General features: G+C 37.6%; 1 protein-coding gene across 4 annotated transcripts in view; it reads right to left on the minus strand.

The window, feature by feature from the left end:
• The window catches only part of RNF180 (ring finger protein 180), a 281,830-nt gene that overhangs the window by 154,079 nt on the left and 111,039 nt on the right, over positions 1 to 16,712 (minus strand). The gene's annotated exons all lie outside the window — the stretch shown is intronic.

Below are 16,712 nucleotides of genomic sequence, written 5' to 3' on the forward strand. Positions count from 1 at the left end.
TTAGAAAGGTCTCTTAATGAGTGAATGTTTCCCATTCATCAATGCCATTGTGTTTCTGAAAATTAATGCTATCTAAATATTTTCATTTTTCAGAAAACTGAAGCAACTACTGAGACCCTTCATGATGAAACAACATGTTACTAGTAAGCTGCATATTTAAAACTCACATTCATTAGTTGTTTGGATTGTGTGCCATGGTGATATGAATGAGTCATCAATATCTGCAAACCCCTTAGCAAGCTGTGGGCACTGATTCTACCCTTCAATTCTGACACATGAAAAAAGCAATATACAAATAAGCTGGTACATTAAAGCATCTAGGTGCCCAGAACATAGGTGACATAAGGTAAATGATGGTATTGCCATTCTCCTGATTCCCCCAGACTGCTTTTAATTATGTATTAAGCAAAGGGAGGGAGCTGATTTTTTAAAATGGATAATGCAACAGCCTTACATTAGCTTTGAAATGCATATATTACTTTTCCTTTTCAACTTCCTGTTTACTATATTAAAATAGTACGCATCCTTTCAGTAAGTTACTATTGTAAGTACAGAAAGATCATGCGAGAATACTACCTGAGGTATACAAGTTGTGAAGGGTAATGTACGTGTGGAAAAACTGGGGGTAAGTATAAAAATGGCAATTCAAAAGGACTTCTTGAGAACAGGGGTAAAGTTGGCCATGAGGTCAATTACAACATAGCTTTGTTTTCTGATCAAACTGTGCCAATTAAGTAGGATAATCTAGTTGTCAAGCTGTATGAATACACGAAGATAAAAAGAGCCAAGTTTTCAGGGTTCAAATTTTGGTTCTATCACTACCAGCTGAATAACCTTGGACAACGACTTAACTTCTCTATGCTTGTGTTTTCTCATTTACTAAAGAAGAAAAATAAAAGTATCTTCCTCATAGGATTGATGAGAGATTGAATTAGCTAATATTCAAATAGTGCTTAACTGGTAATGCCTAGAAGTTAGTAAAAGTTACATGTGTTCTTATTATTACTTCTTTAGCATATTACAATATTTAAATGTTAATCATAAGGTTTGTTCAAAATGTCCTTAAATTTTTTATTATTCACTATATATACCCAGCCACCAATCTTTTCTAAAATATGAAAAGTTGCTTTAATATAATTATTTACTTATTAATATATAGTTAATATAACACTATCATTAATAATTAACAAATACATATTTTGCTAATTTATATTCTACTATATTAAGTGATATTAAAATATTTCTAAAAGTACTATTTATAGTATAAAGTAGCAAGAAATTATTAACTATAATAAATGACTTGAGAAGATTTTTCCTAAAGTACACTGCTGTGGGATAAGTGTATATAGTACTTCCCTGTCTAAAAAGGTCGTTGACAGGCTGAATAATTCACACAGGCGTACATACAAAACAAAACTCTGATCCATAATTTGCAGCTCCTAGCCCAGGAAATCAGCCCATTACCTAATGTAATCAGTCCAGGAAGTCAGCCCACTATTTCAGCAACTAGTCAAGAAATGACCCCTGAAACAGTCAGCCCTAAATGGCTAGGGTTTGATTAATAATAGACAGGTTCTCTAATTTTTGCTCCCATTTGTAATTTAGGAAATTTAGGAAATGAAGAAAGCCAACTATGTACCCCTTACCAACTGCATAGGATGCTCTGCTTCTAGTCAGTCCCTCTACAGCTCCTCCATGCCAACAGCCTCCCAGGATATACCTGAAGCCATCCTGTTTTTTAACTGTAAAGATTCTTCATTCATCTGCCTGCCTTTGGAGTCTGCCAAATGTAAGTGATGGTGGCTGACTCCCTTGCTATCTAGCAAGTCTGGAATAAACAGCCATTGCATATTCTGATTTGGGTGATTTTCATTTACTTTCACATGGTATTCACATACAAGAGAGCCCCTGCCCACCAACTGCTATTTAAGATATGTATTTACAGCATTTAATCAAGTAATGGCATTCTCAGAAAGAAATGAAACTAGAGAAAAGGGGAGCCAATGAGTTTACTGCATCTAAGAGTAATTTTTTTTTCAGATAAAAGGAAAAGTATTTTGCTATATCACAGAAAATCTTTATAATATTCTGAGAAGCAATGAATAAACAGCATTTGTATTAGAGGTATATAAAAGGACACAATTGACAGATGAAGTCACTTCTACCCAAGGTTGCTGTTGTGGGCAGAAGCATGATATGTTGAACGATTAGTGAAATGAGTTTTCAGCTTAAAACGGAACCACTAGAAAGCTAAAATTGTTAAATCTTCTATTTCTGCATGTACTGAAATAAATCTGTATGACATCAATGAAATATATCTTCTTTATTTTCTTTCCTATTTGGGGCTTTGAAATGCTTCTTTGCATTCAGTATGCATTCAGAATGAATACGACTGCTGGATTAAATCTGACCCATAAGAAAGAAAAGAGGAGGCTGAACCAATACTCTGGATAATTTGCTAACAAGGGAAGGAAGAAACACACAATAACACAAACAATAGCACTTGTTATGTGGAAGGCACTGTGCTAGGAAAATTGGATATAATTTTCCTTTTAAGATAAGAACTACCATTCCCACTTTACATATGAGGAAACTGAGGCTCAAAGATGAGATGTTAAATAAACCTGATCTAGTCACCTAACTAGGGGCTTCCCAGGTGGTGCTAGTGGTAAAGAACCCACCTGTCAATGCAGGAGACTTGAGAGATGCGGGTGTGACCCCTGCGTTGGAAGATCCCCTGGAGGAGGGCATGGCAACCCATTCCACTGTTCCTGCCTGGAAAATCCCATAGACAGAGGAGCCGGGAAGGCTACGGTTCATAGGGTCACAAAGAGTCAGACACGACTGAAGTGACTTAGCACACATGCAGTCACCTAGCTAGTCAGTTGTGCAACCAGGGGTCGATCCTGAATTGATCTCATTCCAAAGTCATTGCTCCATACTAATATTTATAACTACCTCTTTAGAAGTAGTTATCATCAGAGCAAAACAAATCACATAATAATCAACACTGAGAGGAACTGAGGGACTGATTATTTTAAATGAATAGATAATTATACAAATGAGGAAACAGAAGCCAGGGAAGTAGTGTGACCTACTCAGATAACATTAGTAGTGGAACCCAAGATTTAACCAAACATTATATAAATTAATTTATTTCTTACTTTAATTTGACATTATTCATTTCAAATGAAAGACTATTCTTTTATGAATAACTCTTTGAAATTAGCTATAACATTGGAAAAAATAAAAAATTCAATAATATGGGAATGATTAGAAAAATTACAAGATATACAATAGAATATTTTTTCAGTCACTGAAAATGATGATGTAAGCCACAGACTTGATTAAAAAACTGCTATGAGGTTATCTTAAGTGGAGATAAAAGCAGTTTATAAGACTATGCACAGTTATGCCTTTCCAGCAAAATGTCTATATAATGTCTATATGAATAAATCTGTGTATCATATAATATGCATATAGACATACACTATTCAACATGTTCTTACACTTATTTATGTTCTGTGTTACAAAACTGTATATGTGAAATGTCTATTAAAGGTAAGGAAGCCAGAAATAGGATTATCGGAGGTTTTGATTCTTTTCATAGTGTTTGAATTTTTATAAGGGCATGTATTAATAATATCTAATATTCAAAACAAAACAGACAGCTAACTTAATTTTGAAAAAACAAATTATGTCTGTGTTAAAGAAACTGATCTGCTTCATTGACTCTGGAAAGCCTTTGACTGTGTGAATCACAACAAACTGTGGAAAATTCTTAAAGAGATGGGAATACCAGATCACCACCTTACCTGCCTCCTGAGAAACTTGTATGCAGGTCAAGAAGCAACAGTTACAACTGGACATGAAACAAGGACTGTTTCCAAATTGGGAAAGGAATACATCAAGGCTGTATATTGTCACCCTGCTTATTTAACTTATATGCAGAGTATATCATGCGAAATGCTGGACTGGATCACAAGCTGGAATCAAAACTGCCAGGAGAAATATCGACAAACTCAGATATATAGATGACAGGACCTTTTGGCAGAAAAAGTGAAAAGGGACTAAAGAGTCTCTTGATAAAGAGGAAAGAGGAGATCGAAAAAGCTGGCTTCAGCTCAACATTCAAAAAACAAAGGTCATGGCATCTGGTCCCATCACTTCATGTCAAATAGATGGGGAAACAATGAAAACAGTGACAGATTTTATTTTCCTGGACTCCAAAATCACTATGGATGCTGACTGCAGCCATGAAATCAAAATATGCTTACTCCTTGGAAGAAAATCTGTGATAAACCTAGACAGCATATTAAAAAGCAGAGACATCACTTTGCTGACTAAGGTAAGCTATGGTTTTTCCAATAGTCATGTATGGATGTGAGAGTTGGACCATAAAAAAGGCTGAGTGCTGAAGAATTGATGTTTTTGAATTGTGGTGCTAGAGAAGACTCTTGAGAGTCCCTTGGAGTGCAAGGAGATCAAACCAGTTGATCCTAAAGGAAATTAACACTGAATATTCATTGGAAGGACTGATGCTGAAACTGAGGCTCCAATACTTTGGCTACCTGATGCGAAGAGCTGAGTCACTGTCAGAGACCCTGATGCTGGGAAAGACTGAGGGCAGGAGGAGAAGGGGGTGACAGAGGATGAGATGGTTGGATGACATCACCAACTCAATGATAGGAGTTTGAGAAAACTCTGGGAGACAGTGAGGGACAGGGAAGCCTGGCATGCTGCAGTCCACATGATTGCAGAGTTGGACACCACTGGGCAATTGAACAACAACAGCAACGAATACTGTACCTTAGTCCAGGATATACTCTAAACTTTAACATCTATAAAAGTGAAAGTGACGTCGCTCAGTCGTGTCCAACTCTTTGCGACCCCATGGACTGTAGCCTACTAGGCTCCTCTGTCCATGGGATTTTCCAGGCAAGAGTACTGGGGTTGGTTGCCATTTCCTTCTCCAGGGGATCTTCCTGACCCAGGGATTGAACTCTGGTCTCCCACATTGTAGGCAGACGCTTTACCCTCTGAGCCAGCAGGGGAAGTCTTAACATCTATAAACATATGAATAAATAAATAAGTGAACATATTTATAACCAACTGTTGAATGTATCTGCCTATATATCTCCAAAACATGTTAGTCTCAACATGTCTACCCATTCCTTATCTTATTCCCTTCCCAGTCTTGCTCAACTTGTATTTATGTATGGCCCAGGGAAATGGCATCCTCAATTCATTAACCAAAACCCAGTGATTCTCTCTCTTCCTCTTTCACCGTCACATCTATTAGTTCTTAAGTGCTGTTGGGATTCAGTCTCTCTCAAATTTGTTGATCTCCAATGTCATTTTAACCTCTCTTGTCATAATTTCCAAAATAATCTAACCAGGTTTAGATGCCTCTCTAAGTCTTTTCCATTCATTCTCCTATTTACCCGCTACACTCTGGCTATACTTCAAAAACACAACTTTATCAGGTCACTCTTAATCTTGTTTTAAATTTCCTAGCAAGGCATAAAATTGTTTTTTGGTTCTGGCCTCTATGTACCTTCCCATCTTGACCCTCAGTCACAAACATCTCCTTATTCATCCTCCCAATGCTACCATTTTCTTATGCTTAACAAGAGGCCATGTCCTCTCCTTTAATTCTCTGCCTATTCTCCTAGTAAGCTCTTGACTGACTGTCCCACAGACTTCACATGAGGATTCTCAGGAGGAAATGCCTTCTGATCCTTCACCTTTCCTGCAGAGTTGGCTATTACTCCAATATCCTGTGCATATTTCTTTTATGGTACCTGCCATAATTTTAACATCATTACTGCCTTCCAACCATCTCAGTGATTAGACCCTGAGCTTGTAGAGGGAAAATACTCAGTAAATGCTCAATAAATGAAATATATTAAGAATTTGGAAGTTTTATTCATTGTCAACATTTTTTACTTTTTAGATGAATGGTTTAAGGATTAAAAAAAAAAAATAAGGATCCAAAGTTCACCTAATGGCTGATTATTTTTTTGAGAAATGTTTTCAAAAAAATTTAGTCCAAAACAATGTAATCTCTCTTTAGAAATATGGAAAGCATGATTTATTTATGGACAAAAATGTAGTAAGGAATAACAGATGCTGTCTTATGAGACTGGGTTCTCTTTCCCTGAGATGTCATATCAGATGGCTCAGCTGTATTTACCAAGTGATTTTCTAAGATCCCTTAACCTGTGAAACCAGGATAGGATATATAAAGCATGAGAATTAAAGTTTTCTTTTTTATTGCTCTATACATTTTCTAAGACTTATTTTATGCATTTTGCTTAAAGCTTGCCATAATTAGCTAAATTTATTATGGTATACAATATCCAAACAAAAAGATTACATATTAATAAAAACATGGGATAGTCTTAAGAGACTATCCCATATTTTTACAATGACTTGCTTTACAACCGAATCATTACAAAAGCCAGCTTTATTTGATAAGCCCATTTATAAACTCATTTTCCTCCAGCTCAAGCCCTCCTAAATGATTTTTGTAACATAACACAAACAAAATGCTAGTGGTTTTCTGATGTCTCCAAGGCAAAAAATACTTTATTGTTATTTAAATAAAAGAAATAAAGCAAACAATTCCTATTGAAGAGCCATGAACTATAATGCATCACTTATGTTTCCATCAGTCCCTAAGCAGAAGGAATCATTAGATGAAACACAACCTCCACAATTTTCATTTTTATCTGGTGGCCGAGCCCCATTTATCACCATCATTTTGGTATTGCTCCTAAAATGACAACTTCCTATAAAATAGCTAAAGTTCAGTTCAGTTCAGTAAAGTTCAGTCATTCAGTCATATTTGACTCCATGCAACCCCATGGACTGTAGCACACTAGGCTTCCCTGTCCATCACCAACTTCCGGAATTTGTTTAAACTCATGTCCATCCAGTTGGTGATGCCATCCAACTATCTTATCCTTTGTCGTCCTCTTCTCCTCCCGCCTTCAATCTTGCCCAGCATCAGGGTCTTTTCCAATGAGTCAGTGCTTCGTATCAGGTGGCCAAAGTATTGGAGCTTCAGCTTCAACATCAGTCCGTCCAATAAATACTCAGGATTGATTTCCTTTAGGATGGATTGGTTGGATCTTCTTGTAGTCCCAGGGACTCTCAAGAATCTTCTCCAACACCACAGTTGAAAAGCAGCAATTCTTCAGCACTCAGCTTTCTTTCAGAGAAGGCAACCCACTCCAGTAGAGTTGGAAACTCCCATGGATGGAGGAGCCTGGCAGGCTGCAGTCCATGGGGTTGCCAAGAGTCAGACATGACTGAGCAACTTCACTTTCACTTTCATGCATTGGAGAAGGAAATGGCAACCTACTCCAGCCTTCTTGCCTGGAGAATCCCAAGGATGGAGGAGCCTGGTAGGCTGCAGTCTATGGGGTCGCACAGAGTTGGACACGACTGAAGTGACTTAGCAGCAGCAGCAGCAGCTTTCTTTATAGTCCAACTCACACATCCATACATGACTACTGAAAAAACCATAGCTTTGACTAGATGGACCTTAGTTGGCACAGTGTCTCTGCTTTTAATATGCTGTCTAGGTGTGTCATAGCCTTTCTTCTAAGGAGCAAGTGTCTATTGATTTCATGGCTGCAGTCACCATGTGCAGTGATTTGGGAGCCCAAGAAAAGAAAGTCTGTCACTGTTTCCATTGTTTCCCCATCTATTTGCCATAAAGTGATGGGACCAGATGCCATGATTTTAGTTTTTTGAATGTTGAGTTTATGCCAGTTTTTTCACTCTCCTCTTTCACTTTCACCAAGAAGTTCTTTAGTTCTTCTTCCCTTTCTGCCATATGGGTGGTGTCATCTGCATATTTGAGGTTATTGATATTTCTCTCAGCAATCTTGAGTCTAGCAAAATAGCTAATGGTGAATTTTAAATAGTTTTATTTCTCTAAAGGTATTAGTTGTCTAAGATGTTGGCCCTCTTTAAGCTCAAAAGTGACTACTCTTCCTTATTTTTTAATTTTTTAACCTTTTACATAACTAAATAGAATTTTAAAGTATCTTCCATGTATTAAAGGTGAAGTCATGAGCTCTGGGTCTAGTTTTCAGATTCAGAATACTCAAATGTTACTTTTTTACTTTTTAAGATTACATTAGTGTATTAAGAATATGTGAAGATTCAGGAAGAGAGGATCTCCTCTTAGTGGTAAAAGCAAATTACATATAAAAATAATTTTAACTTTAACACCTTGTATTTGTCAAATACTTACTATATACAAGGTCTTGTAGTAAAATTAAAATATATTACCTCATTTAATCCCTACAATAACATTAGGATACAGGCAGTATTATCTCCAATTTACCAACAGGGATACTGAATCCCAGAGACACTGAGGTACCTGACAAAGAGTAACTAAAAGGAAGAGCCAGACCTCAAATTCTTGGCTGGCAGCATGCTAAGGTTTTTAGCCTCTTTGATTCCTAACCATCTGATATCTGATTAAAAAAAAAAAAAAAATGGGTGAAGATGGTCAAAACGTACAAGTTTCTAGTTACAAAATAAGTAAGTTCATCCACAGGATGTCCATCCATGAGTCCTATGGATGGACTTATTTTATAACTGGTAACTTGTACCTTTTGACCATCCGTACAGCATGTGACTGCAGTTAATAATACTGTATTGCATGTTTGAAAGGTGCTAACAGAGTAGATCTTAAAACTTCTCATTACAAAAAAAATGTTGTAACTATGTACGATAATTGATGTTAACTAGGCTTATTGTGACGGTCATTTCACAATATATACCGGAACTGCTCTGGTGATCCAATGGTTAAGACCTGACATTCCCAATGCGCAGTACCTGGGTTCGATCCCTGGTCAGGGAATTAGATCCTATATGCCTCAACTAAAGACCCCACATGGCACAACAAAGACCTTGCACACGTCAACCAAGACTCGAAGCAGCCCAGGAAATAGATAAATGCTTTTTAAAATGGCAAATAATTCATGTTGTACATTTGAAACTAATAGTGTTATATGTCAATTATATCCCAATTAAAAAACGAATCCCCATATTCATAGCCTGTAACGAACGTTTATGTCTGCCTTCAATATAAACTCTTTGAGGGTAGAGATCCAGTCTTGATGTTTGTATTCCCAGGACTGAATATATAGCACAACACATTTAGGCTCTAAATATTCATTCATCCAATCATCCAGCAGATACTTATTGAACCCCTAAAATACGACAGCCATGGGACAGATGCTGGAGATAGGACTGTTAGCAAAACCAGACATAGCCACTTCTCTCCTGTAGCTTACAGCCTAGAGGGGAAGAAGATGTTAACTAAGTAATTCTACTGATGAAGGATTAATTACATATTGAGATAAATGCTCTGAAAGAAAGAAAGTTCATTGAAATAAATGACAAAAGAATCTGATCTCATCTTATGGGTGCAGGAAGCCTTCAAGGAAGGAATCCTCCAGCCGACATATGAAGGATGAGCCGGATTAAAAAGGCAATAAAACGGGCAAAGGTTACAAAGCCCCCGAGGAGGGACAGAGAGCTAGTGGGAGAGTACAGCAGCTTAAGGCTAGAGAGGCAGACAGGGACTGACCAGGCTGGGATCCTCAGTCCATGTCAGAATTTACATAAGAGCAGAGAATCCATGGAAGGTTTCTAAGAAGGGAGTGTATGTCTATGTTATGTAACAAAGACCACTCTGGCCATAGTACAGAGAAAAGACTGACAGATCAAGAAATTTCCCAGGTGATCATCCATGCTCAGTAATGTGCTGGGCAATGTAAAAAAATTGAGTCAAGCAGATAAGTAGCTTTTTTTTTTGCTTAATGCTTTTAAAATGATTTGACTTACAAGTATTATGATTTACATGATTTTTGCTTTTCGGCCACATACCTACAACTTAGTTGTTCAAGTAATATTTATTAAGCCAGGCACTATAATGTGCCAGGCACAGTTCTAAGTGCTAGGGTTACAGGAATAATAAAAACAAAACACTCCAATGGAGCTTATCCTCTAATGAAAGTGAGGGATAATATACAAGTGAACAAATGAAAAAAATAAGATGATTGCAAATAAAGATAAGTGCTACCAAGAAAAAAAAAAGAAAGAAGAACAGCTACGAGTAGTCAGAAAAGGCCTCTCTGAGAAGACAGCATTTGACCAAAAACAAGAACAGCCAGCCATACAGACTGGGGGAAGAGCAGAGGCCAAGACCTGAGGGCGAGACTATACTTGAATATAGGGAGAAAACCGCAAAAGCAGTAGTGTAGTCAAAGTGACGTGAGTAAGGAGAACGGTGGAGGAATGGTCAAGAACATGGGCTGCTCGGTTCTTCTGGGGTCGGATCATTAGCATTCTGAGGAACTGATAAGGCATTAACATTTTATACTTTGGCAAATTCACTATATGGCTGTGGGAAGCCATAGGACATTTTGATACATGCTCTGTTTCAAATAACATGCTCTGATTTACCTGCCTGCTCTGGGGTAGGGAGGAGTAGACTGTCGCGGAAAGAACAGTAGCAGTAAGATATATGCAGCTGGTGCAGTGGTCTAAGCAAGTGAAAATGGTGATTTGACTACTACAGGAAGATGAAGAAAAACAAATGGATTCAGGACACATTTTGAAGATATAATCAACTATACTTGGTTGACAGAAAATGTCTATTTTCATTAGATTACAAGACTGTTATTTCAAGGAAATCTAATGCAAATACTTTAGCAAAAGAAATAATTTATCTAAGGATAAATCAGCTATAATATAAATTCAGACTTTGACACATCAAGTTTGTTACAGAGTGAAGTAAACCAGAAAGAAAAACACCAATACAGTATACTAATGCATATATATGGAATTTAGAAAGATGGTAACAATAACCCTGTATACGAGACAGCAAAAGAGACACTGATGTATAGAACAGTCTTTTGGACTCTGTGGGAGAGGGAGAGGGTGGGATGATTTGGGAGAATGGCATTGAAATATGTATAATATCATATATGAAACGAGTCACCAGTCCAGGTTTGATACACGATACTGGATGCTTGGGGCTGGTGCACTGGGATGACCCAGAGGGATGGTATGGGGAGGGAGGAGGGAGGAGGGTTCAGGATGGGGAACACATGTATACCTGTGGCGGATTCATTTTGATATTTGGCAAAACCAATACAATATTGTAAAGTTTAAAAATAAAATTAAAAATAAATGAATAAATAAATAAATAATTTTAAAAAAAGTAGAATATGTCTTAAAGAACAGACTCATGGTTGTCTAGGGAAAGATGGACTGTGAGTTTGGGGTTGGTAAATTACATTTAGAATGCATAAATGACAAGATTCTAATGTATAGCAGAGGGAATTATATTTGGTATCTTGTGATAAACCATGATAGAAAAGAATATAAAAAACTGTATATATGTATATAACTAAGTCACTTTGCTGTACAGCAGAGAATGGCACAACACTGTAAATCAACTATACTTCAGTATAAAAGTAGAATATGTCTGCATTATTTTATTCAGGGTTTTTCCTACTTTTATAGGTGACATGAAAGTTATAATGAGGGACGTTCACTTACTAAGAGCACTTCTAGGATAAAGATTCAAGAGAAAAGTGAAAGCTACTCCACTACCAATTACACCTTTTACTCTAATTTGTTACAGATATTCAGTTTTCCCTGCCCATAAAACTCCTAGGACTCCACGGAATTTACCGGGTTCATGGAATAAATAAAACACATCAGAGTCTACTTTTACCTGCATAATATTTTGTGTCAGACTTTATTTTTCTGGGCTCCAAAATCACTACAGATGGTGACTGCAGCCATGAAATTAAAAGACGCTTACTCCTTGGAAGGAAAGTTATGACCAACCTAGACAGCATATTCAAAAGCAGAGACATTACTTTGCCAACAAAGGTCCAGCTAGTCAAGGCTATGGTTTTTCCTGTGGTCATGTATGGATGTGAGAGTTGGACTGTGAAGAAGGCTGAGCGCCGAAGAATTGATGCTTTGGAACTGTGGTGTTGGAGAAGACTCTTGAGTGTCCCTTGGACTGCAGGGAGATCCAACCAGTCCATTCTGAAGGAGATCAGCCCTGGGATTTCTTTGGAAGGAATGATGCTAAAGCTGAAACTCCAGTACTTTGGCCACCTCATGCAAAGAGTTGATTCATTGGAAAAGACCCTAATGCTGGGAGGGGTTGGGGGCAGGAGGAGAAGGGGACGACAGAGGATGATGAGATGGCTGGATGGCATCGCTGACTCGATGGGCATGAGTCTCAGTGAATTCCGGGAGGTGGTGATGGACAGGGAGGCCTGGCGTGCTGCGATTCATGGGGTCGCAAAGAGTCGGACACGACTGAGCAACTGATCTGATCTGATCTGAACAAAATGTTAAACCTCAGAGGATCAAATTTTAACATATTTATTTCTTCAAAACTGTAAGAGGTTCCTGTGAAATTTTCAAGTTTTTATTTTTGTCTTTGAAGAAAAAGGAATGTTAGTTTTCCACTAATTTAGAGAACACTATTTCCGTTGTGATGGTTAAATGACGAGAGGGTTGGAAATGAGGCAAAAAAGAAATTGAAAGCTCAACTGACAAGTTTCACATAAAACATTTTACATGAGACATAAATTCTACTGACATACCTTAAACTATGACATTAAGAACAACTTGTAGAATGAAAGTCTTTAGCCTCCTAAGTGTTTATAGTCTACCAAGTATAAATTTCAGTCACCAAACTGAGATGTGCAAAACACGACAGTTTCACAGCAAGTGAATCTAACTAGTAGAGTTAGCTCTCATTTTCTTTCTGTAAACTAGGACAACAATTTTCAGGGCAAAGAATCTGCTTCCAGTTCAAAGCTTAGTTTCTCTTTGCTAAACAGGATTTTCTCCTCCTTTTCTTCCATCCTTGATCCCTGAGAGGACTTAGGGAGGCACAGAGCTTACCTGAATCAGGGCATCTGAGATAGTAGAGAGCAGGGCAAATGGTCTATGGGTGTCCTTTGCCAATTCAGACTTTGGGTGGGGGAGGGCTGGTCTCCTTTTCATAGTATAAGAAAGGTTTTTATGCACTTTCCAAGTGCCAGAAAAATGAGCTTCTGTATCAATCATTCTTTCCTTTTCGATGAATTGTTTATGCCAGAGTTCACATTTAACTCCTTCAGGACTTTATCTTTAGATTCTCAAAAATCTTTCCTGTCAAAGAGCCCAGTTCTTACAAATCCAAGTCATTTGCTTTCAAGACTACTGTTTCACAGAGAATTAAAAACATCATCAGCATCATTATCATCATCAACAAAACAAGCAAGCAAGCAAAGACCCCCAAAGTTCCACTACATTAACGTATTTTTTCTCAATTGTTTATGCCCTTTACTTGTGGACAATGCATGTGTAGAAATATCTAGTTAAGTGGTGGAGGAAAAAAAAATCAAGAAGGGACACATACAAGGGGAACATCCGTCCCCTTGTAAGACCACCCACTGCAATGAGACTTCTGAACTTGTTACATAACTGATAAACTTCACGTCCAGGAAAGTTAATTTTTTTATATCCTTAATTTAGAACATTAGTATAACACTAAAAATTAAGGACAGCAAATTCATTAGGTTGCTTTGGTGGTTAAAACTATTTAGAATGTGACCATTTTTCATTCCTTAACACTCAAAAGCATAAACCGGTATAATAATAGCTGCTGTAATTAAAAGTCTATCTCCTGTGTGCCAGGTGCTGAGCTTATCCTCATCTCCCAGATTTCTGTATGGTTAAGAAAGCTTTCAAATACAACAAACAGAAAAACTGATTACATGTAGCTTAAACAGATAGGGGTTTATTTTCTCATCCATTAAGAAATCTGAAATTGCAGGCTACAAGATGGCTGTCCTAGCTTTAGACATTGTGATGTTTAAGGCGAGAAGAAGGGGAAGCATCCAGACCAGCCACATCTGTCTCTTTTGCACACAAGAAAAAGCTTTTCAGGAAGGTCCTGGGAGATTTCTGCCTATTTCTCATTGACCTGTATTATGTCCCATAGTCAATGAGCTACAAGGGAGATTGGAAAAGTTTGTTTTCAGGATGTGCTTTGTTCTATTTTTGGGGGTGGAGGGGTCCTCCAAAGTAAAGGCAGGCAAGGGAGGAGGAGGCTGGAAAGAGGTACTAAATTAGTGTACTAAATAGGTCTGTCATGATTGCATTTGATACAGCTCCAAAATTATGTATTAGATGCTAAAAATACAACTAGGAGAAGCCTCAAAAGAAATCTAATTTCTATATTTTTAATAAAATGTTTGTTGCTCATTCATTTATTCATACTGAATTCCTATATGCACAGCAGTGAATACAACCCCAAAAGATCTTTTTTTCCTGTAGAGCTTATACTCTAGTGGGGATAGACAAAAAATAAAACAAATATATACTTGGTGGTAATAAGCACCATAAATAAAAATAAACTGTAAGAAAATAGAGAACGTATGTGAAGGGTTACTTAGGGTCATCAGATAAGGTCTCTCTAAGTAAGTGCCTTTTGAGTAGAGACGTGAATGAAGCAGGACACTCATGGATATTCCAGGGTGGATCCTTCTGGGTAGAAGGAACAATAAATGCTTGGTGTGTGCTAAAGACACTGAGGGGACCAGCACTGCTGTAGCAGAGAGGATGAGGAGACAAGTGACCAGTGATTCCATCAGAGAGAAACCAGGGATGATTGTACAGTAAATCCCACTTTAAGTGAATAATCACCAGTTAAAGTTCTAACGCAGCCGTCACCAAGTTTCCAATGGGAAGGTAAAACCAGTGCCTGTGTGTATCAGGCACTCTGACACATATCAGCATATTTAACTCTAAAATCTAGTTTATGAATGAGGTATCTGAGGCTCATCCTGGTTAAGGATCTCATGCTGTGTGTGCTTAGTTGCTCAGTTATGTCTGACTCTTTGAGACCCCCTGGACTATAGCTCGCCAGGCTCCTCTGTCCATGGGGACCCTCCAGGCAAGAATACTAGAGTGGGTTGCCATGCCGTCCTCCAGGGAATCTTCCCAACCGAGGTTTCCCTCATTGCAGGTGGATTCTTTAACATCTGAGCCACCAGGGAAGCCTAAGAATACTGGAGTGGGTAGCCTATCCCTTCTATAGGGGATCTTCCCGACGGAGGAATTGAACTGGGGTCTCCCGCATTGCAAGCAGATTCTTTACCAGCTGAGCTACCACAGAAGTCCCTAAGGCTCTCATAGTCTCTATTATAGACAAAATAGGTCCACTTCATTTTGGCATATGACCTGCTGGCCCTTATTTTATAGTTGTGTTAGAATGCTTGATTAAAACACAATTGAACAGCTTTATTTCACAGATGATTAATTCAGAGTCTTAACTATACTGATCTGTGTTTTGAGTGTCAAAAAAGATATAGTTTACAGAATATTTTCATATTTGATATACTACTACCGAAGTGACTTAGCACAGTACATATGAAAATACAGGCTAATATTTTTGTGGAAGGTTAACTGTGAAATGCTGCTATATATTACAGTCCCATGTGTATTTATTACGCTGATGGTTAATGAGGAAGAAGGATATAAGTACCACTTGCTATTTGAATGTATCTGGTTCCTGAGTTCAGACAGTGAGGAATAAGAACCCACAGAGAAACTATCATCAAACCTGTGTTCAAATTTATTTAGTTTCTGATTTAAAGCGGGGGACGGGGGGAGGATAACTGTGTATTTTGATGGATGAGCAGTGCTTTAGCAGTTTCATCTAAGATTTGAAAAGGTAACACCCTCAAATATACTTTGTTATATTCAGTAAATAACTGTAATCTCAAATAGAACTTTTATCATATTTCTCATTAAAAATGCCCATTTGTTTGCTTTGAAACAATGAATTTTCAAAGTAAGCATTTTCCAAGTAAGCATTTCAAAGTAAGCATGAATATAATGGTTGTTCTACAATGATGGTTACTTACTTATATCCAGGCAGAGACATTATAAAATATTTATTAGCACTAGCATATCTTCAAGAGAAAGAGAACAGCTCCGTGACAGAGGGCACCATGTTTCATAAGATCTCTGATTTTAAAATGTTTTTACCTGCCAAATGAAGCCAAATTAATAATTCAGCTTGCTCTCAAATGCCACAATCAATACAACAGCTTCTAACTCAACTGGGGAACAATACTTTAAAAGACAATTACCTCATAAAACAGTTCTCTCTTGTTTGGAATCAGACATATAAAAAAAAGTCAAGTTCTTCCAAAAAGGGGGCAGTATTTACTAGCAGACAGGAAAATGCCGCGTACAGGAAAATGCAGCGTACAGCAAAAGCCGTACATCTTTTGCTTACATCCATGAGCAAAGTGAGCTATCTATAAACAACAGATGGGAGCTGGGAAAAAACAACCTAAAGTAATGATTCTGAAACATTAAAGAACACATGAATTACCTGGGGAGCTTACCAAAATGCAGATTCTGATTCAGTAAGTAGAGAGGGGCCCAGGATAGTATATTTCTAACTAGTTCTCAGATGATGCTGATGGTACTTGTCCAAGGATCTGGCTTTGGGTAAGCAGTCCTAAAATACACTATTTGCAAAGGCATCTGGGATGCCTATATTACATGAGTTAAGATAATACCCTAGTTGTTTCTTTAAAAAATACTGTTATATTTAACTGGTAGGAAAAGCAATGGTAAATTTTCCA

The sequence above is a fragment of the Bos indicus genome, chromosome 20, assembly GCF_029378745.1.
Source record: "Bos indicus isolate NIAB-ARS_2022 breed Sahiwal x Tharparkar chromosome 20, NIAB-ARS_B.indTharparkar_mat_pri_1.0, whole genome shotgun sequence".
NCBI classification, from domain to species: Eukaryota; Metazoa; Chordata; class Mammalia; order Artiodactyla; family Bovidae; genus Bos; species Bos indicus.